Source organism: Lissotriton vulgaris, chromosome 7, assembly GCF_964263255.1.
Source record: "Lissotriton vulgaris chromosome 7, aLisVul1.2, whole genome shotgun sequence".
Taxonomy (NCBI): domain Eukaryota; kingdom Metazoa; phylum Chordata; class Amphibia; order Caudata; family Salamandridae; genus Lissotriton; species Lissotriton vulgaris.
The window spans coordinates 1,156,439,180-1,156,464,371 of NC_141695.1; positions in this window are offsets into that span (position 1 = coordinate 1,156,439,180).

Consider the following 25,192-nt stretch of genomic DNA (forward strand, 5'->3'; position numbering starts at 1 on the left):
ATTTTAATTATTTGACTCCTTTAATTGAAAGTATTTAGGGAGGGCGAGAGGGAGGCGGGTGGCGGCCAGCTACGCTCCGTCTGCGGAGCGTGCGTAGTGCCGCCTGGCTACGCCCGCTCCGCAAAATGCGGAGTAGGCGGCACTACGCACACTCCGTGCACGGAGCGTAGCTGGCCGCCCACCCCTACCTTCAACCCCTAAATTCTGCAATAAAATTGCCTGTTTTCTGGCAGCTGAGAACTTTTCCCCACCAATTGCCACCGGATAGGAAACAAAAAGATTTTGCCACCTCTTCCAGGGAAGAATAGGTTCTCCCTCTTCAGAAAGGAAAGGGGGAGGTTGAGACATACTGGAAGATGTAGCCATGTTGTGGGTTAATATCCAATACAAGGAAAAAGAAAATAAATAAATAAATAAATAAATGTTTAAATTACTCACTACTAAGTCACTACACTCTACTTTACTTTTTTTATGAAACCAAAGTTAAAAGTCAATGTGCTGTCGTGCACATCGACGATGCCAAGGTAAATTAACGAAATGTAACTTACTTCCAAAGAAAACCATGGAAAGTAAATGTGCTGTCGTGCACATCGACGTAAAAAAATGGTAATCTTAATAATGCACAGCCGTGTGCATTGGTGTGAAGAATTGCTATGGTAATTGACAATTGCGCTGCTGTGTGCATCAGAGTGGTTGCTATGGTTACCAAAATGCGCTGCCGTGCGCATCGGCGTGAAAAATTGTACGAAGAAATCAAAATGGCTGCTGCGTGATGACGCTATACGTTTTGAGCGTCAAGGTCAAAGTTCTGTGGCATCGCGTCACACCACGTTGCTAGGGGAAAGCTGATCCTGAAGCTGAAGCCGATTTCGAAGCCGATGGTGTCAATGCGCGCAGGTGAGCGCAAAGGTGAGCGCGCAGACCACACGCGATGTCACCCGCTGCCCAGACACACGCGATGTATCACTTGACTCCGTTTAAGAATAAACAGATCATAACGGCCAACGTTGAACAGATGAACAAGCCAAATAAAAGTTACTCGTTTAGCGAAATTTGTTCTGCGCAATCAGTACAGCAATCAGTACAGCAGTATTATCCATAAACACTGCGTTTAATAATAAGAAAGGCAATTTCAATCGATGAGGCGATCCAAATTTTGATGAAAAGAAGTGGTAAATCCAAATAAAGCAGAAATAAATCCAAATTTCGAAGTTTGTGCTGCACTGTATGGTATCCAGAGTCCAATGTTCAGTATTAGTCCAATAACAGTGCAAGAGCAGTATTCAAAATGTACGATTGTCCAAACCAAGTCCAAGTCCAAATCCAAATTAAAATTTCAATTGTAGGGGAGTTGATGGTTGCAGGTGCTTGTCCCCAATCAAGCCTTGACCCTCGTCGCCAGTGATAAAAAGCTCTTAGTTCAGGTTTAGTAGGAAGAGCAGGTTTATTGATGCAACCATAAACAGCAGCCTCAGCAACTGACACAGTATTCAGAATGTAAACACTCCATCAATGATGTAGAACATACAGTGTTCCATTAAAGAGACAGTAACCATAACACCCACCCACCCCTTTCACCATCCTGGATAATCCAAAAAGGACAGTCTGCTACTGGGCTCCTATTTGAAACTGGCAGGAAAAGGGCATAGCTGGCAGATGGCAAAGACTTAAGAGTAGCAACTACTCTTAATGAAGTATGCCACGCCTGTCATCAGACCACCTATTTGGTATATACACGCTAAGACCCAGTACATCATTAATCATTACGTATCATCATAGGTAAATATTGTGTCAAAGAAGTGATCCAGACATTCTTTGTGCATATACACCTTTATTGGAAATACTGCAGATACTCGAAAATGTTGAGTTTTTATTGTAATTCATTTTTGGGTTGCAATGTATTTTACACCCTATTGGTAGCAGAGAGTAAGACTGTCAAAACACCTAATGTTCTTGCATTTGATTATTGGAATTGTTGCACTTTATAAAACCTTCATTCTATAGTTCTCTGTAGTTGTGGGATTATTCTGTAACCACTGTTACCCAATTGTGTTGTTTCTACCTATTTTGCATAGTCAGATTGTAACATAGGCCACTTTGGGGTTGAAACCTCATTACCTGCCAGGTCCCTCCTGTCCTCGTCTCATTCATAAATTGTGAGATAATACTATCTCATGACAGAAAAAAAGAACAAAATAATGCTGATCCTACCCCACCCACACCCCCTGGGAGTACAAAAGTGTACCAATCCCAGCATTCCTCCTGTTCTTATTGTCTGTCTTTGACAGAATGAGACGAGGAACAGGAGCTAGGGTGCTCCTGATTAATTACTTGCTCCACTGCTGCTGGGTGGTGGGGATAACGGGGCATTGCGGTGTGTCCTGTGTTCTTCCCTGCTGGGCTTGGGAGAAGTAGGGTGGATTCCCACCGTTGGGGGTGTGTTCCGCAGTCAGGGGATTCCTGTCTGTGCCACCCGGGTTGCCGGGCATGTTGGGAGGCGCAGCTTTCCTGTTCGAGTCTCTGCTTCTGAATCTCGTTGCCTGTCTTCCGGCCGAGGGCGGGTCCAGAACTCAGGCAGTTCAATGCTTGTCGGCGACGAGGCTGTCTTCGGACCAGTGTATTTAGAAAGTACTGCATAGCGGTTTTCTTTGGTTGTCTCTTTCTGAAGTTCATTGCCAATTGTTCTCAAGTTATACCCTGTGTTGTAGGCGATCCTGTGGCAGCAAATTGGGGCACTGTTGGCTCGGCTCACGAAGGGTGATCTAACCTTTTTCTTCCTTCCCCTCGGTTCAGTACACCGCTGGGTGTGGATTGTTTTGTGTTTGTTGGATTGCCATTATTACGATGGGGAAGCATTTGAGGAAGTGCGGGCATGTGGAGCGCTCCTCTTCCTCATCTTTGGACTCTTCTTCCTCCCCTTCTCCAGCGCAGTCAAAACGATGCAGGGAGGGGGATGATGATCACATTAAAAGACTCATTAACCCTGTATGAAATGGAGCAGGGGCCTCATTCTAAGAGTCCCCTTCCTCCTCTCTCTTCTCACTCATCAGATTCCTTCCAAGGAGGATTGGTTGGGGGGTGCGGAATGCAAAGGAAAATATATTGATGAAGACACGTTACCTGAATTGCTTAAACATGTCAAAACCAACATGGGATTTCCTGATGATGAGGCGTCCTGCACCTCTGGTAGTTCATTACTGCTGCAGTTTCGGTGTTCAGCTGCGGTGGATGTGCCAGTTCATCCCTTCATTTGTGAGGTTCTGAAAAGGGAATGGAAGTATCCAGATCATATTTTGCTTCCTAGCTTTATGGCTAAACTTTACCCTCTTCAGGGTATGTCCAAGGAATTACCGGATCCGATTCCGATTGATTCCTTTGTTGCTAGCCTTGTGGGGTGGACAACCTTGGCTGAGGATGCGGTGATCAAAGATCCAATCGATAAAAAGGTTGATGCTTCCCTCAGGAAGGTGTACTTTGGGTCTCATCTGGCTTTGAGAACCGGTATTTATGGCACTCACGTCGCTCAATCCTTGATTTCAGATATCAAGACTTTATATCAGTCAATGGATGATTCATCTGACTGCTCTGGGTTATTTGAGCATATCGAGATACAGGTCGAGTTCCTGTCAGATGAGTCCTTCGAAGTGGTGAGGGCTTCAGCCCTTTCTGGCGGGGCAGGTGTGGCAGCCTGCCACAATCTGGTGTTGAAGGGATGGAAGACTGATTCTGCTCAAATGGCTTATGTCTTTCGCTTGCCTTTTTAGGGGACAATAATGTTTGTGGAAGAATTGGAGGGCAAATTACATAAATTGTTTACGGAGAGAAATAATTCATCTTCCTTCAAGCAGCCCTCTGCTGCGACTTCTTCTTCTAAACCAAATTCTTTCTTTCACCTTCCTTGTCATAGACACTTCTCCAGGGGACAAGGGCGCTTTTCTTCAGGTAGGAGTCGGAATAGGAAAGCAAAAATCCCCCCCCCCCCAAACTGAGTTCTTGACTATATGGCCGGCGCTCCCGCATTCTTGGTAGGTGGACGGCTGCAGTTATATCTTCCAGTTTGGCTGCAGTCCTGTTCTGATATGTGGGTTCTGAACATTGTTCATCTAGCGTACAGAATAACATTATCTAAGCCTCCTCCAGAGTCAGGTATTCGTCCTACCCCTTGGCCAACCTGTCTGGTCAGGCAATCAGAGTTGTCTCTGGGCGTCGAGTCTCTCTTGCAAAATAGGGCGATTCAGGACATTCCTCCTCTGGAAGTGGGAAGGGGGTTTTACTCTCTGATTTTTCTGGTTCCCAAGGTGACAGGGGGTTCCATTTGGTCCTTGACTTGAAGGCTCTCAACAAGTTTATGGTCCATCTACCCGTCCAAATGGAGAATCTGCAGCAACTGATTCCATTGGTGCTTCCGGGTCATTTCTTGTGCACCCTCGAACTTCAGGATGCTTACTATCATGTCCCGTTTCCCCCAGCTTTCATCAGTATTTGAGGTTTTGCCTTAAGTGATGTCATTTCCATTTTCAGGTACTGCCTTTTGGCCTGAAGTCACAAAGGTGGTGGCACCACTGGTAGCTTTCTTACGTCTCCGGAGAGTCCTCATTTATCCATATCTGGACGATTGGTTGGTCCATGCTCTCTCTCGGGATCACTTGCTGGTGAATCGGAGGTGGTGTGTTCTGCATTACGAGCTCATGGGTTTCTTCTGAATCTTCCCAAATGTCAGTTGGAGCCTTCGCAGGACTTGCTTTCCATCAGGGTGTGCTTCTGCACGATTTTAACAGGGTGTTCCTGCCTGTTTCTCGTGCAGTGACTTTGTGTTCCCTTGCTCTGCGGTTCTTGGAGGGGGCTCCTTTCCAGTCCGTCTGTGGTTACGACTTCTGGGTCTCATGGCAGCAATGGTGTTTACAGTAGCTTGGGCTTGGTTTCATCTCAGGCCTCTGTGGTTGCATCTGTTGGCCCAGTGGAATCTGTTGGCCCGCAATCTGGTTCTTCGAATTCCAGTGGCTCCATATTTCCATCATCCCTCCTCGTTGCTCTGCGCTGGTGGACAATGTCAGACAATCTTTCTTGGGGGCTGCCATTGCAGTCCTCTCCACAACCGATTCTAACGACAGATGCTAGTGCCTTTGGGTGGGGGGCAACTTTGGATTCCGGTTCCCTTCAGGGTCACTGGTCCCTTCAGGAGGGGAGACATTCCTCAAACTGGAGGGAGTTGACTGCGGTGTCCTGTGGCTGTGAAGGGATTCTGCATCCATTGGGTCGCAATGTGGTGGTTTGTTCGGACAACATGGTTTGGGTGGCTTATCTGCACTATCAGGGGGGTTCCAGTTCCAAGTCTCTGAATGCAGTCATGATTCCATTGTTTTATTGGGTGGAGGGGCATCTGCTGTCTCTCTCGACTGTTCACATTCGGGGGTGGACAATGGTGTGGTGGGTGCCCTAAGTAGGTTTTCCCCACCTCCCAGGAGTTGTCTCTGACTCCAGTGGTTTTTCGGCTTGTGTGCGCGATGTTTGGTCTTCCTTATCTTGACCTCTTTGCTTCCTGGCACAATGCCCAATTGCCCCGATTCTGCTCCCGGGTTCGGCACGAGGGGGCATGGGGGGGTCGATGCTTTGTCCGTTCCTTGGCCTTCCTGCCTCCTGTATGCATTTCCTCCTCTGGCTCTGATCCCCTGATTCTTGGCTCGCCTCTGCCAGGAGTCCCGGATGGTGGTGCTGTTCTGGCTTTCCTGTCGTGGTTCACCACTCTGAGGTTGTTGTCTGTGCTGGGTCCTTGGTTTCTCCCTTGCTTTCCATCCCTCCATGGTCGGCTATGATGTTATCTCTCCCGCAACTTCGGCTGTCGGTGTGGAAGTTGAGAGGCAGGGGTGGCGACGCATAGGTTTCCCTGCGCATTTAGCCCTGGCTATTCCACTGCTGCACAGGCCTTCCACCTTGAAGTCCTATGGCCATCATTGGGGTAATTTCCAACGCTGGTGTGCGGTTTTGGGGTTGACCCCTCTAGAGTGCTGTTTACCGGAGGCGCTTCAGTTTCTCTGGGAAGGGTTTGGGAAAAGGTTGGAGGTTTCCACTTTACGGGCTCAGTGGGCCGCTATTAAGGCCTTCTGTTCCCCTTGGGGGAATTTTTCGGATGTGGAGGATTTGATCTCTCGCTTGTTGTGGAGTTTCTCTTTGTCCCACCCTGTGGTGCGGCTGACTTTTCATTTTTGGGATTTACCCCTGGTTTTGCGGGCTCTTGTGGCTCCTCTATTTGAGCCTTTGGCTGAGATGGATGTTAAATTTCTGAATTTGAAGGTGGTCTTCCTGGTGGACATTACATTGGCTCGATATCTGGGAGAACTGGGGGCTCTGATGGCTCGGGAGTCGTTTTTGTCTTTTTCGGATGATGGCTTGGTTCTCCGGCTGGATTCGGCCTTTGTCCCAAAGCTTCTTCTCAGTTCCATCATTCCCAGGATTTGGTATTGCCTTCTTTGAATGCAGCTCCTGTGTCTGCTGATGACCTTCCTTGACCTTTGCTCGATATGTGCAGGGCTCTGCATGCCTATCTGAATCGTACAAATTCATTTAGAGAGACTGGTTCCCTGTTTGTCTCCATTGGGGTGGCTTCTCGTGGGGAAAGGCTTCTTCTTCTTTCATTGGCTGCTGACTGAAGCAGGTCATTATGTTTGCTTACTCTCTTTCAGGTGCCCCTCTGAGGAAATATAAATTTTATGGTCAAGAAATGTTCCCTAACGTGTACCCCACCGTCTCCATGTACGAACTTAAAGTGCATGTAACTTCCCTCCTGTGCCAGCTATGAAGACGCAAACACATTTGCGTCCATCGTTAACATGTCCTCTTTCAGACCCACCCTGAACGGGTTGAATAGTCCGTTTCTAAGTATGCCTTGCCAACGTCTTTTTGTGGTGTACTTTACACGTTTTCCAGCCCAGGCGAAGTAGGCCCTGAATTCTGCCATCGAGCCTTTTCCTGCCTTCAGACTCTGAAATGCCTCAGCCTGGGCCGGCCTCTGTACCCGTGACCTCTGCCTTACTCCCTGCGCGGCTCACGGCGCTTAGCTCAGCCTGTTGCCTGCCAAGACTGTATTCAACCTTCGAATTATCTGTTCCGCTCCTCAAAAATACATTCCTGCCTACTAGTTTAAGTAAACATCCTTCCAGCTGCAGAGCAAAGGGCCCGGCCTCACTGTCTCCGTCCAAGTAATTCATAGTCTCTGTTACCATGGTAGGCCCATGCCCCCTCGCATCTCATGCAGACACCTAGACGCTTATACACGCACTCACAGTCAGTATAGAATAGCCTCTGTTCGAGAGACCTTTTCCTTCTAGATAATATGGTTCCCAAACATCAGATACCAGATATGATATAGGAACGAGTTGATCTGACATGCCAGACTTCTGTCTCTTTCCTCTAGTGTAAATGTCAAGTCCCCTGCACCCTCCAACTTTACGTCAGTCACACGTCATGCAGCTGCGCGCGCATCCTAGCTACCGATTCCTGCTGACTCTGCACTATTCTGTCATAGAGCCACCCACTTCTGACACTTACATGTGACGTTTCTAGAACACACCTCTGTGCGCGCCTTAGTTCACGCCTTCTGATTACGTATTGCCAACACGTGTGTATCTTTATCTTGTCTCTCTCAGCTGTTACGCCTTCTGCATTGACTTCTATTGTGTATATTAAGTATAAAAGTAATGTAATGTCAATAAAGTATGCTCTATCCCTTCCTGCAGCCCAGTGGTGGCAGGAACCCGATATCCAGTACCTGACCCATTCCTTTTTAAGGAATAAAACCCCTAAGAACTCTAACACCACAGACTCTGCCTCTTTCTTTCCGATTGAGTTATTTTTGTTTAAGTACTTACCTGCATAGAAATTAAGACGGTAAATCAAATATTTACCACACCTCCTCCAGCTGGTGTTCAGGGGTATTCTACCCGTGGGATGGCTGCTTCATTGGCGGAGGTTTGGGGGTTGTCCCTGTCCGAGATCTGTAGGGAAGATACTTGGGCTTCCTCTAACACTTTTGTGTGTCATTATCGGATCCAGAATTTGCTGGAGGATTATTCTAATTTTCGTTTGGGGGTTCTGTGGGCTGTGTGATCCTGAATTTCTAGACCTGTTTCCTTAATAAATCACTTGGTTTGAAGTATGCTTTTGTCCTGGTGGTTTGTTGTTGAGGAATGCTGGTATTTGCTTGGGTATTTTCACTATTTATGAATGTGGCGACAGGAGGGACCAGGGAGGTAATCCCCTATTGCTTATCAGTAATCTTCATTACTCCTGGTCCTGTTGTTTTCATCCCATTCGTTACTTCCCTCCCTCCCGGTTTTGCCGGCCTTTATCTGGGATTGGTATTCCAGGATGAATGCTGGAATTGGTACACTTTTGTACTTCCATGGGGAGGGGGTGGGCTAGGGCCAACATTCCTTTGTTCTTTTTTTTTGTTGTGAGATAGTATTATCTCACTATTTATGAATGGAATGAGGACAACGGGACCAGGAGTAATGAAGATTACTGGTATGTAATAGGGCATCACTCAGGCTTGATTTACCAAAGCAATCGGTCTGTTGACATCATCTCATCCTCATTAAGTGAGCAGGATTCCGGTTGGGTAAGGGATGGTGTGGACACAGATTAGCAACACATCAATGGAGTACAAGATCTACACTGAAATACCAATCCTGGAAATGCACAGCCTGAAAACACCTGCAGATGCATGCAGATAAAAACGTTCAGATAATTATCTGACATTAAAGCACTGAAAACAATATGTGAGGAATTCCAGGCATTAAACAGATGCAGGAATTTGAATAAAGTGTGTTAGGATCACTCGAGATGTGTGACACTTCATGACCATTCCCAGAATAGGAATGGAGATTTAGAGCTATAAAGAAAAACTTTTGCACCTGAGATTAGCAAACTGAGCCTCTAAATAACCAAGACTTGAGTGAGCCACATCACTTTAATCTGCTATTTCTTTCTGAACCCTACTTACTGACATATCTGTATTTTCACAATGCGGTGGCAGAGTAAAGATTTGACTCCCTGAAGCATGTGTGGGTGCCCAGACCTTACAGGAGACAAACTAAGGGGCATAGCCCCTATCGCCACGCAAACCTCACTTTTTGTGATATTTATTTGGCGATAGGGGCCTTGACTTATGTACAAGGCAGCATTAAGCCACTTGTATTTGATGCTGCCCCCTATGTACAAGGGTGGCGTACGTAGGAGTTAGCGCCAAAATTAAGACCGGGAAAACCCTGGCCTTAAGGTAGTGAAACGAGGAGAAATACATTATTTCTCCTCGTTTTTGCTTTTCCCATGTGTGCTGCCTTGTGTAATACACCTGGCAAAACCAAAATGCCATGTTTTGTTTATGTACAGGAAGGTGTCCCTTCCTGTACATAAACAATCCTTTTTAAAAATGCCATTTTGTAACTTTCATGTGTGCTGCATTAAGCCGCACACATGAAAGTTACAAAATGGCATTTTAGCATTGTTTATGTGCAGGAAGGGACACCTTCCCATACATAACCAATCCTTCCCTGCACACAGACACCCTTGCACTCTGCCGCAAGGGTTCCTGCTTTGGCGCTAAGTTGTGAAACTTACCGCCATCGCAGTGGGAAACGCAAGGCTGTACCACATTCTTGTAACTATGGTGCAGCCTTGCGTTTCTGAAGTGGCGTAGTGTTTCGTTAAGCCCAGGAGGCTAACGACATGCTCCGCCACTATGTCGTACATATGGCCCTCGGTGCTTTAAATGGGCCGGTACTGCCCCGTACGGAGTACCAGCACTTTTTTATTTTGCGAGTGAGAGAACTGGCACTTCTCAAGAGTGACATAATACTTTTGATTGGAGAGTACCAGCACTTTTTTATTTTGAGAGTGAGAGCGCCGGCACTTCTCGAGAGAGACGTAATACTTTTGATTGGAGAGTACCAGCACTTTTCAGAAACAAGCAGGTACTCAGGAACACAGCACTTCTATGCTTCCATTCCAAGCAGTGGACAAACTACAATACAACTCTTCAATACATAACCGAGAAATGCTCTAGAGCAGGGGTACTCATAGTACGGCCCGCGGGCCAGTGGCGGCCCGGCAAGCCTTCCCTGGCGGCCCGCGGACCCCCGAGACATCATAACTGTGTTTCCCGAGTTTTTTTTTTTAAGTGTCTGCAGCAGCGAGAGAGACTCTTGATGCTTTGTGGGGGCTGCTGGCGGGCGATCCTAGGAATGGCCAGAGTAAAGCTGCAGGGGCCTAAGAAGAGGTGAAATACAAAGGCATCATTAACATGCAAATGGTCTGTTAATGACCTGTAAAGTGCTCGGGTGCGGCTGTGAGTGTGTGTGTGTGCCCCGGCTGGCGCACAGGCAGGGTGAGGTGACAGAGGGAGTGGGAGGGAAAGGGAGGGGGAGGGGGACGGAGAGGGAGAGAGAGAGTGAGAGAGAGAGTGAGAGAGTGAGAGGGAGAGTGAGAGGGAGTGAGTGAGTGAGTGAGAGGGAGGGAGGGAAGGAGTGAGAGGGAGGGAGTGAGTGAGTGAGTGAGAGGGAGTGAGTGAGAGTGAGAGGGAGTGAGGGAGAGGGAGTGAGGGAGAGGGAGTGAGGGAGAGGGAATGAGGGAGAGGGAATGAGGGAGAGGGAGTGAGTGACTGAGAGGGAGTGAGTGACTGAGAGGGAGTGAGTGACAGAGGGAGTGAGAGAGAATGAGTAAATGAGTGGGAGTGAGTGAGTGGGAGTGAGTGAGTGGGAGTGAGAGGGAGAGAGAGAGGGGTTGAGAGGGAGTGAGTGAGGGAGAGGGAGTTAGTGAGGAAGAGGGAGTGAGTGAGGGAGAGGGAGTGAGTGAGGGAGAGGGAGTGAGTGAGGGAGAGGGAGTGAGTGAGGGAGAGGGAGTGAGTGAGGGAGAGGGAGTTAGTGGGAGTGAGTGAGTAAATGAGTTGAGTGAGTGAGAGGGAGTGAGTAAGCGGGAGTGAGTGAGAGGGATGAAGTGAGTGAGAGGGATGGAGTGAGTGGGAGGGAGGGAGGGAGTGAGTGGGAGTGAGTGGGAGAGAGTGAGAGGGAGTGAGTGGGAGGGAGTGAGTGAGAGGGAGTGATTGAGAGGGAGGGAGTGAATGAGAGAGAGAGAGTGAGAGGGAGGGAGTGAATGAGAGGGAGTGAGTGAGTGAGTGAGAGGGAGTGAGAGGGAGGGAGTGAGTGAGTGAGAGGGAGGGAGTGGGAGGGAGGGAGTGAGAGGGAGTGAGTGGGAGAGAGTGAGAGGGAGTGAGTGGGAGGGAGTGAGTGAGAGGGAGTGAGTGAGAGGGAGTGAGTGAGAGGGAGTGAGTGAGAGGGAGTGAGTGAGAGGGAGGGAGTGAGAGGGAGGGAGTGAATGAGAGAGAGTGGGTGAGTGAGAGGGAGGGAGTGAATGAGAGGGAGTGAGTGAGTGAGAGGGAGTGAGAGGGAGGGAGTGAGTGAGAGGGAGGGAGTGGGAGGGAGGGAGTGAGAGGGAGGGAGAGAGAGGGAGGGAGGGAGGAAGAGGGAGGGAGTGAGAGAGTGACTGAGAGAGTGAGAGTGAGTGAGAGGGAGTGAGTGAGTGAGAGGGAGTGAGTGGGAGGGAGTGAGTGAGAGGGAGGGAGTGAATGAGAGAGAGTGAGTGAGTGAGAGGGAGGGAGTGACTGAGAGGGAGTGAGTGAGTGAGAGGGAGTGAGAGGGAGGGAGTGAGTGAGTGAGAGGGAGGGAGTGGGAGGGAGGGAATGGGAGGGAGAGAGGGAGGGAGGGAGAGAGAGAGAGAGGGGGAGGGAGAGAGAGGGAGGGAGTGCATGAGAGGGAGTGAGTGAGTAAGAGGGAGTGAGAGAGAGGGAGTGAGAGGGAGGGAGGGAGAGAGAGAGAGGGAGGGAGGGAGGGAGAGGGAGGGAGTGAGAGAGTGACAGAGAGTGAGAGTGAGTGAGAATGAGTGAGAGGGAGTGAGTGAGTGAGAGGGAGTGAGTGGGAGGAAGTGAGTGAGAGGGAGTGAGTGGGAGAGAGTGAGAGGGAGTGAGTGGGAGGGAGTGAGTGAGAGGGAGGGAGTGAGAGAGAATGAGTAAATGAGTGGGAGTGAGTGAGTGAGAGGGAGGGAGTGAGTGAGAGGGAGTGAGTGAGAGGGATGGAGTGAGTGAGAGGTATAGAGTGAGTGAGAGGGATGGAGTGAGTGAGAGGGAGGGAGTGAGTGAGAGGGAGGGAGTGAGTGAGAGGGATGGAGTGAGTGGGAGTGAGTGAGAGGGAGGGAGTGAGTGAGAGTGAGTGAGAGTGAGAGGGAGGGAGTGAATGGGAGGGAGTGAGAGGGAGGGAGTGAGCGAGTGAGAGAGAGGGAGAGTGAATGAGTAGGAGAGGGAGGGAGAGGGAGGGAGTGAGACGGAGAGGGAGTGAGACGGACAGGGAGGGAGAGGGAGTGAGATGGAGACAGAGAGGGAGGGAAAGGGAGGGAGTGAGAGGGAGGGAAAGGGAAGGAGACTGAGAGGGAGGGAAAAGAAGGGAAAGGGGGTGAGACAGAGTGAGTGAGAGGGAGGGAAAGGGAGGGGGACGGAGAGGGAGTGAGAGGGAGTGAGAGGGAGGGAGTGAGCGAGTGAGAGAGAGGGAGAGAGTGAGAGTGAATGAGTGGGAGAGGAAGGGAGAGGGAGTGAGTGAGACGGAGAGGGAGTGAGACGGACAGGGAGGGAGAGGGAGTGAGATGGAGACGGAGAGGGAGGGAAAGGGAGGGAAAGGGGGTGAGACAGAGAGGGAGGGAGTGAGAGAGAGGGAGTGAGAGAGAGGGAGTGTGAGAGAGAGGGAGTGAGACAGTCGGAGTGAGACAGAGGAAGACAGGAGAGAGGGAGGGTGAGAGGGAGAGAGAGCTAGAGAGAGGGAGGGAGACCGAGAGAGATGTGTGTATGCCGGGACGGCTCAGTGGACGAAGGCGTCCGCTGCAGGGACCTATGATCAACCTCATGGTCAGTTTTATGTTGTTGCTCTAGCCCCTCCCCCTCCCCCACTGACCCTGCCCCCCCCACCGATGCGGCCCTCGGACACAAACCAAACTGTAAATTTGGCCCCCCGAGAGAAAGTTTGTGAGTACCCATGCTCTAGAGCTATCTCAAAAGAGCTATCCGAGAGCAAACATGGAAGCTTTTACAAACAAATATGGTTCCAAGTACAATCTATATACATTTTTATTTGTAATATTTCTGCTTACATATTCACGTTTATAGCTGAGTCATAGAAGTGAGCCGCAAATGCTTATGTATGCCTGTAGCTCTGTATGCATTGGCGGCTGCCTGTATGCTTGCTGGCCTGTGCGCGTGATTGCCAGAATAGCTGGTTGAATTTATGAAAATGGATGCCAGTGTTTGTGTCGGTGTGCACGTGCCCTTTGTGCGCCTATGCATTGATTGGCTACGACGGGACTTATTGTCTGAATTTATTACACTGTTCTCGGGTGTGTGCGAGACGCAATTTTATCAGGTGATTGGAGTGTCCGCGGAAACCTTTCCAAGCTTGTTCAGGCATTTCTTCCACTGACAGCCGAGACTTGCCTGGGCCCCAATTTTATGGGCAGGCTGGCTCCACTCCTACTGCCACGCTCTACCCCTGTTCACTTGTTTGACACTTTGCCATTCCAAACGCCCCCCACCACAAGGAAGGCTGTCCTCACTGCATACACTAACGGTCGCTGCACACCACTCACGTGCCAAGGGGTCACAGTTCTCAACTTAGGCTGTAGAGGCAACAGACTTTGTTTTGGAGAAGATGACCCAAAACAGGGGGCCTTTTGTTTTCCAAAATACTGCACGCTGCCCTTGGGGCTTGTCCGGCTGGCCGGAGACTACAAAAGGGACAGTAACTTTGCGGTCAATGTCATTGCCTCAGCTGCTTGGCCGGGAGAGCGAAGGACAGAGAAGAAAGGATCGCCCGGGGCACCACCTCCCACAAACAGGTTCTCATATTTATTGTATCTGGGGGAGACCTACCACAGCCAGGGTGTACAAACCGAAAAACTTCAGTTCGCCAACTTCGTGAAGTTTAAAAAATGGAGTGAAAAAATCTCTAAAGCCAAAAATATGTGAAAATGTACCCACCGACAGTGGCTGCACACTCTACAACTTCACGAGGCTGCGGCGTTGTGAACTTTGTACATCTTCTCCCGCCGAATTAAACTTCGGCTAACACGCCTGTAATTTTTTTTTAAGGATCGGGAATGCAGCTGCTGTATCAGGCATGACCCTACAAGGTCCTTGCACACTTCAGATGTGTCTGTACTCTCTGAGGCTTGCATTGGTAGTTTATGTGGGAGCTTTCTGCTCTCCCACACCTGAATTGTATGCTCTGCTTAATATAAGGCAAAAACATGGGCCCAGATTTATGGAAGGATTATTTTTGCCTTGTGTTACTCAAAGTGCACAAGGGCAAGCAATCCTCAAATCAAATTTACCAAGATTCGCAACGCCACCTTGCCTGGCCCTTGGTGGCTTGGTAAGTCTGGGGTAGGGCAAAGCAAGTCTTCCGTTACTCTCCCCTGGGAACACGTTACATTGGCGGAGCATGGGTATTCGCATGCATCCACAAATGGATTTTGGCACATTCCCGGATTTAGCGAGACAAGTAAACCTGGGAATGCTTCAAAATTGTACAACTTCCTGACAGAGGCACAACAAGGAGAAATATCTTTATTTCTCCTCATTGTTTCCTTTTTCTAAGGGTCATGTTTATCATAGCATTGCGCTGCTCCTACGTCGCGCATGGCGTCCCAAGGGCAACGCGATAGTAAGGTCAGATTTACCAAGCAAAGCCAAGGTCCTGCATTGCTGGGTAAAGCTGGAATAACGCAAGGCAATACAACTCGCTGCCTTGCTTTACTCTGCCCTGCGAAGGCGTTCCATGGGTCTTTCCATGCATTTACCCATGGATTTTGGTGCCATATCCAGATTTACCAAAACTGGTAAACCCGGAAATGCATCAAAATGCCCCACCTTCCCAGGGGAGGGTAAATGAGGAGAAATATGCGTATTTCTCTTTGTTGTTTCCTCTTTCTATGTGTGCTGCATTCAGCACACTTAGAAGCAGGAAAATGCCTCTAAGGATTCTCTTTGTGCAGGACGGCGTTCCTTCCTGCACAAAAACAATCCTTGCTACAATGCAGGTTCCTTGCACCATGGCACAAGGGTGTCTGTGATGGCACTAGGCAGCACAGAGTGCACCAGCACAGTAAGAGAGCAGGACTGCACCATATCTTGGTAAATATGGAACATTCCTGCCCTCTCCATTTGACTCAGCAGAGTGATGGATGTTGTCTTGCTGCTTTGCGCTGTGCCAAATATTGATAAATCTAGCCCCGCCTCTCTAGACCGCTGAAATTTCAGCTTGCAGTTATTGTTATGCTGGGCAATATATAACACAGGGATTGGTGTCACTACAACACATGCTTTTACATCGCATGCCTTTACAACGCGGTTTTTACCACGCAGTCCATTACAACGCATAATGCTTTTAGGCGCTGGATAGTGAATTATTTAATTTACTATTCCAACTCCAGTCCCCGTGGATAGCAGGGAAGGTGTTGGATAGTAAATTAAATATATTCCCTATCCTAGAGCGCCCCCCAGCGCAATGCGTTGTAATGGTATGCGTTGTAATGGTTGCGATGTAATGGTAGTGCGTTGTAAAAAAATGCGTTGTAAGTGATGTTCCCCATAACACAGATATAGAAGTTCTCTGAGTAACTTCTTTTTGAATGTCACTCAGGTGATTGTGCGGGCAGCATTTACGCATGCCCTGGAGCGAGAGCGAATCCATCCCCTAAACAGAGGACTTGTCTGGTGTGTTGGCTTGTCACCTGGGCAGCCGTCTGTGAGGTAAATGCAAATTCAATCACAATGGTTTACACAGTGATTCATTTTCTTTCTTGAGATTCTCCAGCCCTCTGACAGAAATGGATGGGCCTAGTAAGGCTCCAAATATCTGATAAACTGGCAGGGTGATTCATGGACTGGTAACCTATTCTGAGTGGAATTACACCTCTCAGCTGCAATTGACGTGGTTGAGACATGCCCTTTTCCTGAATTGAAAGGTCTTTGTCAGGAGTAAGCAATGAAGTCTCACATAGATACTGCGTACTGTCCTACAGATACTTCATTGGGAGTAGATTTGTCAACAGTTTGCACCAGTGCAAAGTCACACACAATGAAGCAAACTGGTGCAAAGTTCTAATAATTTATTTTCCAGCATAAATCTTTATGTGCGCTGTAAAGTAGCCATAAACAATACAAAGGGCACTTTGCTCTACTTTAAGAGGGAGTCCTATGGGTGACACATGGGCATTCATGCTCTACCACCCATGTATTTTGACACAAAGTCCTGTATACTAACAAGCCTAGACAAAGCTTTGTGCCAAAAAAAATAAGGTCTACTCGAGGCAGGCTTTAAGTTGGAGAAATGTTTTAATTTCTCCAAACTTTTCTCAAATCGCACAAGCGTTGCACTGCACAGCACACATACAATGTGAGAAAAGTTTTTACATTTTTCTAAGCATTGTCTTTTTTTACTGGAATTGTATCTTTCCAATACAAAGCCTATACTAAGACATCATGCACTCATCTTTGCACTATGCTGCAAATATCAGTAGCGCTAGAATGCTTCTTTGAGCACCACTGCAGTATATTACAGAAGCAGCGCCATTTGGCTGTAGTTAAGACCCTGCACTCTATTTCCCTCCTTGCACAATGCAGTACAACAGCTTTGGTTGCTACGTTGCAATTGAACAACTTTAAAAAAAATCTGCCCATAAGTATTTGTTTTACAATGTGTGTGCCCTGAAGTTGGTTTTCCAACCACCTGGCTATATTTCCTCACGAATGCTAGTTGGTGCTGAATGGAAGTGATGTTTTCTTGTGATTTACTCACAACTTTATAACTGGATGAATGTTTTCATATCTTTATGTCTCACAATGACTTCTAAGGAAGTGTGAAAGCCCCAATTTGACCATGAAATCCCGTATATAGAAAACTTTGCAAGCTCCAATTGGTAATCGTAGTATTTGCGAGAATTGCAGGAAAGTGTGGGCGCTATTTATGATAAACTAAGGCGGCGCGGTGCCGCAAGTCATTTTGCTGCACCACACTGCATTATTTTCTAAGAACAGGGATGCAACTTATTTACAACAATATGTCGCATCTCTGTGCTTTTCCCTGCACTGGCGCACAAATTGCTGGCATGCGCCCATGCAGGCACCCTTGCACAATGGTGTAAGGATGCCTGCGTCGTGGGGAGATTGTTTTTGTGCGGGAAGGGACACCTACTTGCACAGAAACAGTAAATTCAGATGATTTCCTCTTCCAATGCAGGCTGTACAATGCAGCACGCATTGAAAGAGGGAAAAAACGAGGAGAAATAAAAGTTCTTCTCGTTGCACATCGCTACGCCACAATCTGACGCAGGTTCCAGGTTGAAAATTGCTTGGAAATCTGGATATGCATTAGTGGACATGGGTGTTGCGTGAGAACACCCACAGAAACACCCATGTCACGCCCCTAACCCGCTAACTTTTGTGTGAAAAGGGGCAATAGTAACCAGCACAGCTAAAGGGTGGCTTTACCTGTGCTTGTAAATATTACCCAGTAGGTTCCGCCGCTGGTGCATCACGCATCATGAGGCAGTGCAAGGGGCTTGTAAATAAGCCTCTTTGAGACGGAACATTTTTGCACACCCCTGCTTTATAATATGGAAAAAAACATGTATGTTGTTCAATTGCGTCTTCTCTTCATCTGAAGTCCTGTAAATTCTCCAGGCACTTTTAAGGGAGACGGCCTCTGTTTCCTAAATATTGATCACAGCACAATTCCTCTGGTTCTCATTTGTGATGGGTGCTGGCTGCAGAATGTGAGCGGAAGCCATGCACTGCTGAGAGCTCAGGGTGTGTGCGCTGCTGAGCCAACTGACTGTACCAGCCCTAATGCACTGCTGCCCCACCCAAGGAATGCTTAAACCCTTAGGGGCTTATTTATGAGCCCTTGCGTCACTTTTGCACCAAAGGTGCGCCACTTTTTGTGACTCACGAGCGGCGTAAAAAATTAGCCTTGTTGCACCATATTTACAAAGTGACGCATCTACGTAGATTCGTCACTTTGTAAACCCCTGTGCCACATTATACCTGCACAAGGTATAATGTATGTAGGGTGGGCGTTCCGACCCAATTAAGCCTTGTACAAGTGACGCAGTGAAATCTTTGAGATTTCACTGCGCCTCTTCTAGGACACAAATGCGTCAATATCTTACGCCTGCCTCATGGCAGGCGTAAGACTGAGGCAGGCACATTTCACATGGGACTAGCCCCTGTTTATATGACCCATTGCTGGAGTTGCGTCACTTTTGTGGCACACTCCAGAAATGCGCCATTTTTGCACCTACAGATACGTCAGAAATACTGATGTACCAGTAACTCCTTGCAACATGATGCGTCATACTTTAAAAATGGCGCAGCATTGGTGTCGCAAGGAGGGCGCAACTAAAAGTGACTCATCGCTGTTTTCTCACAGCGATGCATCACTTTTCATAAATGAGGCCCTTAGTGAATTACCAACTATTGGGGGCAGGGCCCGTACCAGAGGACTTGTGTCAACAAAGGGGAAGGACATTGTGGGAAATCTCGAATCCAAGTCTTACAAACACATTAAATAACCCTAAAACAATGCCAGTGATCCGGGGGGAGGGCAGCATGTAAGAGGGAAGTGTGGGCGTGTACAGAGAAGGTTTGGTAGGTTTCACCCCTGAAAAAAAGAGTAATTATGACAATCAAAATAACGGTGATAGCTTAATAGTCAATGATTTCTTTTTTCACATAGATCTGAGGGAATGTGGTGGTCCACAGGACACTTGTGCGAACCATGCCTCACTAGAGGTGATATGGACTTCAGAAAGGGTGTGTCATCCTAGATGGTACCTATGAAGACCAAGAGTGTGCGGTTGTCACTGCGGAGGAGGGGATGTGCTCCTGCAGTGCAGATGCACGGACCTAGAGGGAATGTACCAAATCAGAGAGAGGGAGTATGTGTGCATGGGTGAGAGCGAGAGAGTGCGTGTGCTCGCGCACCATTCACTGGGTTAGAGCCACCATAGACGAAGCTGGGGCATTCCGGAGAGGATGTTTAATTCTTTAGATCCTATGCGCCCCAGAGAGAGAGGGAGAGAATGAGCTATAGAGAGAGAGTACTTCTCCAATGTGAATGTAATACCTCAGAAGAAGTGCACCTCTCAGTGGCAATATGCCCGACGCTAGTGAGGTTGCCTTCTAGAAGCAGCACAATTAAATGCACCATTTGGCAAAGGAATGAGTTTGCATGAAAAGATTGATTCGTTAACATACACAATCTAAACTGCTAATGTTTAAGTCGTACTGCCAGTATTTGTACACATATATTTTCTGTTTTATGGGAAGGATGTGCAAAATTGAGAACTGCATCTCCTAAGGGAAGTGAGGACCTTTTCACCAAGGTAGCAATGTAGATTTACTTCTCCCATGGTAGCATGGGACTGGGGCTGTGTAAATGTAAGGGTGGGCAGGTCTGTGCTAGGCCCTAAATATGGAGAGACAGGCCTACAATATCACAAAACATCTGTGATTATTGAGCGAGAGCACCATCGAGTCTCTGGAAGTTTCCAGCGGCGCCGGAACTCGGAGTTCTCCAGGTAGAGCAGCACCCCAACACTATTAAGAGGTGGTTCAACAAGCGATGAAACAATAATTGAACCTTTGCGAGGCTGTTTCTTACAATAGCAGCGGCTTGTTTGCAGGCAGCTGAGGTTATTTGAGAGTAAGCAGAATCCTTCCTGACAAACCAGCGCTTACGTTCCTGCGGCATTCTACCAGCATGTCGACTACAGAATATCAAGGACCAAAACATAGTGAAGATAAGTTTAGATGGGTAAGCATACTTATGATTTCTTTTTAGCTGGTACCAGTCATAGCTTGGTTAGTCTCTTAATAAAAGCACTCCCTTCAGGGTTATAACACGACCACAGGCTTAAAAACACTATTACATAACATAATTCCATATGTATGGACCTTGACAATATATATATTCACAGTACGTAGATATGGAATTAAGTAAATTAAATCTATACTTACCTATAGTCCATTACCTACTCGATTGTTTGGTTTTCATTGTTTTGGGCTTGTTATTTTTTGGAATTGAGTGCAATGGCATTGTGTGGCATGGAGTAGAACTGGGTGACATTGTGTGGAGTGGAGTGGCATTGTGTGGATTGGATTGAAATTGTGTGGCTTTGCATGGCATGGGGTGGCATGGAGCAGAATTGTGTGGCATTGTGCAGCATGGAGTGAAGTGGCATTGAGTGGAGTGGAGTGGTATAGAGTGGAGTGGCATTATGTGGGACGGAGTGCAGTGGAGTGGCATTATGTGATGTGTAGTGGATCTGAATTGTGTGGAGTGGAGTGGCATTGTGTGGCATGGAGTGGAGTGGATTTGTGTGGGGTGGAGTGGAACTGAGTTTGAGTGGAGTGGAAGTGTGTGAAGTGGAGTAGAATTGTGTGGAGTGAAGTGAAATTGTGTAGAGTAGAGGGGATGGAATGGCATTGTGTGGTGTGAAGTGGCAGTGCTCAGCATTGTGTGGCATGAAGTTGAACTGTATGGCATTGTGTGGTATGGAGTAGAGTGGCATTGTGTAGCACTGCTTGCCGTGAAGTGCAGTGGCATTCTGTGTTGTGTGGAGTGGAATTGAAGACACTGTGTAGAGTGGAGTGGAGTGCCATTGTGTGGCCTGGAGTGGAACTGTGTGGCATTGTGCGGAGTAGAGTGGAGTGGAAGTGCATGGAGTGAAGTAGATTGGAATGGACTTGTGTGGTGACTGTGAAATGGAATTGTGTGACATTGAGTGGAGTGGCATTGTGTGGCCTGGTGTGTAATGCTGTGGCGTTGTGCGGAGTGGAGTGAAATGTTGTGGTATTGTGTGGCATGGAGTGGTGTGGATTGGAGTGTAGGGGAATTGTGTGGCATGGGCTTGCGAGGAGTGGAGTGGCATTGTTTGGCATGGAGTGGAGTAGAGTGGAGTGGAATGGAGTGTAGTGGAATTGTGTGGCATGGAGTGGAATTATGTGCTATTGTGTGTCATAAAGTGGAATTAGGTGGTGTTGTGTGGAGGAGAGTGGAATTGTGTGGAATGGACGAGTGGCATTGTGTGGCGTGCAGTGGGATTCTGTGACAATGTTTGGAGTGGTATTGCATTGTGTGGAGTGAAGTGAAATTGTAATGGATTGTATGGTGAGGAGAGTGGTGTGGAGTGGATGGGAACTGTGTGGCATTGTGTGAAGAGGACTTGCGAGGAGTGAAGTGGAGGGACATTCTGGGTCATGGAGTGGAGCAGAGTGTAATGTCATTGTGTGACTTGAAGTGTCATGGAGAAGAGTAGAGTAGAACTGTATGGCACTGTGTGTCATGGAGTGGAGTGGAACTGTGTGGCAAAGTATGAAGTGGAGTGGAGTTGTCTGGCATTATGTGACATTGTGTAGAGTGGAGTGGAAATGTATAGCATTGTGTGGCGTGGAATTGTGTGTTATGACGTGGAGGTAAATTTTGCGGGATTGTGTGGAGTGGGGCGGCATGGAGTGGAGTGGCATTGTGTGGCATAATGTGGAGTGGATTTGACTGGAGTAGAGTAGAGTGCATTGTGTTGCATGGAGTAGGGTAGAGTGGCATTTTGTTGCATTGTGTGGCATGGAGAGGAGTGGAGTGTAATTGTGTAGCATGGAGTGAAGAGGAATTGTGTGGCATTGTGTGCTACTTTGTGAAGTCGAGTGGAATTGTGTGGCATTGTATGGAGCAGAGCGTAATTGTGTGTGGAGTGGAGCAGAATGACATGGAGTAGAATTGTGTGAGGTAGAATGGAGCAGAGTGGAACTGTGTGGAATAGTGTGGATTGGAGTTGTGTGGAGGCGTTTGTATTGGAATGAAATTGTGGGTAGTGCAATGGAAGTTTGAAGACATTTGTAAACATGAGCAGAGTGGCAGTGTGTGCATGGAGTGGAATTCTGGCGCATTGAGTAGATTGGCATTGGGTGGAGTGGAGTGAAACTGTGTGGCATAGTGTGGCATGGAGTGGAGTGGAACTGTGTGGCATTGTGTGGCTTGAGTGGAGTGGCATTGAATGTGGTGTAGTAGTGTTGGGTGGAGTGCCATTGTGTGGTGTGGAGTGGAATGGCATTGTGTGGGGTGAAGTGACATGGAGTAGAATTGTGTGAGGTAGAATGGAGAAGAGTGGAACTGTGTGGAATAGTGTGGATTGGAATTGGGGGGAAACATGTGTATTGGAGTGAAATTATGGGTAGTGCAATGGAAGTGTGAAGACATTTGTAAACATGAGCAGAATGGCATTGTGTGCCATGGAGTGGAATTCTGATGCATTACGTGGAGTGGCATTGGGTGGAGTGAAGTGAAACTGTGTTGCATAGTGTGGCATGGAGTGGAGTGGAACTGTGTGGCATTGTGTGGCTTGAGTGGAGTGGATTTGAGTAGGGTGGAGTAGTATTGAGTGGAGTGCCATTGTGTGGTGTGGAATGGAGTGGCATTGGGTGGAGTGAAGTGACATTGGGTGGAGTAGAGTATGATTATGTGGCACTGTATGGTGTGGAGTGGAATTTTGTGGAGTTGAGTGTAACTCGGGGGCATGGAGGGGAATTGTGTGTACTGGATTGGAATGAGGTGGAATGAAGTGGAATTGTGTGGAGTGGAGTGAAATTGTGTGGCACTTTGTGGAGCAGGGCATATTTGTGTGTGGAGTGGAGCAGAATGACATGGAGTAGAATCATGTGAGGTGGAACGGAGCAGAGTGGAATTGTGTGGAATAGTGTGTATTGGAATTGTGTGGAGAGGTGTGTATTGGAGTGAAATTGTGGGTAGTGCAATGGAATTGTGCAGACATTTGTAAACATGAGCAGAGTGGCATTGTGTGGCATGGAGTGGAATTCTGGTGCATTGCATGGAGTGGAGTTACATTGGGTGGAGTGGAGTGAAACGGTGTTGCATAGTGTGGCATGGAGTGGAGTGGAACTGTGTGGCATTGTGTGGCTTGAGTGGAGTGGCTTTGAGTAGGGTGGAGTAGTATTGAGTGGAGTGCCATTGTGTGGTGTGTAATGGAGTGGCATTGTGTGTGGTAAAGTGACATTGGGTGTAGTAGAGTACCATTATGTGGCATTGTTGGGTGTGGACTGTGGAGTGGAATTTGGTGGAGTGGAGTGGAATGAGGGACATGGAGTGGAATTGTATGTACTGGATACTAAAACTTGTGTCAAATGGAGTGAAATTGTGTGCTGTGGAATGGGGTGTAGAGTTGCATTTTGTGGTGTGAAGTATCATAATGTGGCATACAGTGGAATTGTATGGCATTTTGTGGAGAGGAGTGAAATTGTGTTGCATTGTGTGGTGTGGTGGAGGGGATGTAGAGTGGAGGGAAATTGCATGGTATTGGCCAGCATGCACACCCAAGGAGTGGAGTGGCAGTGTGAAGCATGGAGTGTAATTGTGTGCCATTGTGTAGAGTGGAGTGGGGAGGCATTGTGTGGCGTGGAGTGGAATTGGGTGGCATTGTGTGGAGTGGTGTTGCGTTGTGTGGAGTAAAGTGAAGTGGTGTGAAATTGTGTTGCATTGTGCAGCATGGAGAGTAGTGTGGAGTGGTGTTGCATTGTGTGGAGTGAAGTGAAATTGTGATGGATTGTATGGTGAGGATAGTGGTGTGGAGTGGATGGGAACTGAGTGGCATTGTGTGAAGAGGACTTGTGAGGAGTGGAGTGGAGGGGCATTCTGGATCATGAAGTGGAGCAGAGTGTAATATCATTGTGTCACTTGAAGTGTCATGGAGAAGAGTAGAGTAGAATTGTGTGGCAATGTATGAAGTGGAGTGGAGTTGTCTGGCATGCATTATTTGACATTGTGTGGAGTGGAGTGGAATTGTATAGCATTGTGTGGCATGGAATTGTGTGTTATGAAGTTGAAGTAACTTTTGAGGGATTGTGTGGAGTGAGGTGGCATGGAGTGGAGTGGCATTGTGTGGCATAAAGTGGAGTGGAATTGACTGGAGAAGAGGGCCTTGTATTGCATGTAGTGGGATAGAGTGGCACTTTGTTGCATTGTGTGGCATGGAGTGGAGTGGAGTGGAGTGTAATTGTGTGTCATTGTGTGGCATGGAGTGAAGAGGAATTTTGTGGCATTGTGTGCTACTTTGTGAAGTCAAGTGGAATTGTGTGGCATTGTCTGGAGCAGAGCGTAATTGTGTGTGGAGTGGAGCAGAATGACATGGAGTAGAATTGTGTGAGGTAGAATGGAGCAGAGTGGAACTGTGTGGAATAGTGTGGATTGGAATTGCGTGGAGGCGTTTGTATTGGAGTGAAATTGTGGGTAGTGCAATGGAAGTGTGCAGACATTTGTACACATGAGCAGAGTGGCAGTGTGTGCATGGAGTGGAATTCTGGCACATTGAGTAGATTGGAATTGGGTGGAGTGGAGTGAAACTGTGTGGCATAGTGTGGCATGGAGTGGAGTGGAACTGTGTGGCATAGTGCGGCTTGAGTGGAGTGGCATTGAGTGTGGTGTAGTAATGTTGAGTGGAGTGCCATTAAGTGGTGTGGAATGGCATTGTGTGGGGTGAAGTGACATTGGGTGGAGTAGAGTACCGTTCTGTGGCATTGTGGTGTGGAGTGGAATTTTGTGGAGTGGGTGGAATTGAGGGGCATGGAGTGGAATTTTGTGTACTGGATTGGAATGATGTCAAATGAAGTGGAATTGTGTGCAGTGCAGTGGAGTGGGGTGTTGAGTGGCATTGTGTGGTGTGAAGTATCATCATGTGGCATACAGTTGAATTGTATGGCATTGTGGGGAGTGCAGTGAAATTGTGTTGCATTGTGTGGTGTGGTGTGGTGTGGTGGGGGTGATCTAGAGTGGAGGGAAATTGCATGGCATTAGCTAGCATGGACACCCAAGGAGTGGAATGGAGTGGCAGTGTGAGGCATGGAGTGTATTTGTGTGCCAGTTTGTATAGTGGAGAGGGGAGGCATTGTGTGGTGTGAAGTGGATTTGGGTGACATTGTATGGAGTGGTGTTGCATTGTGTGGAGTAGAGTGAAGTGGTGTGAAATTGTGTTGCATTGTGCGGCATGGAGACTAGTGTGCTGTGGATGGAAATGATGTGGCATTAGATGG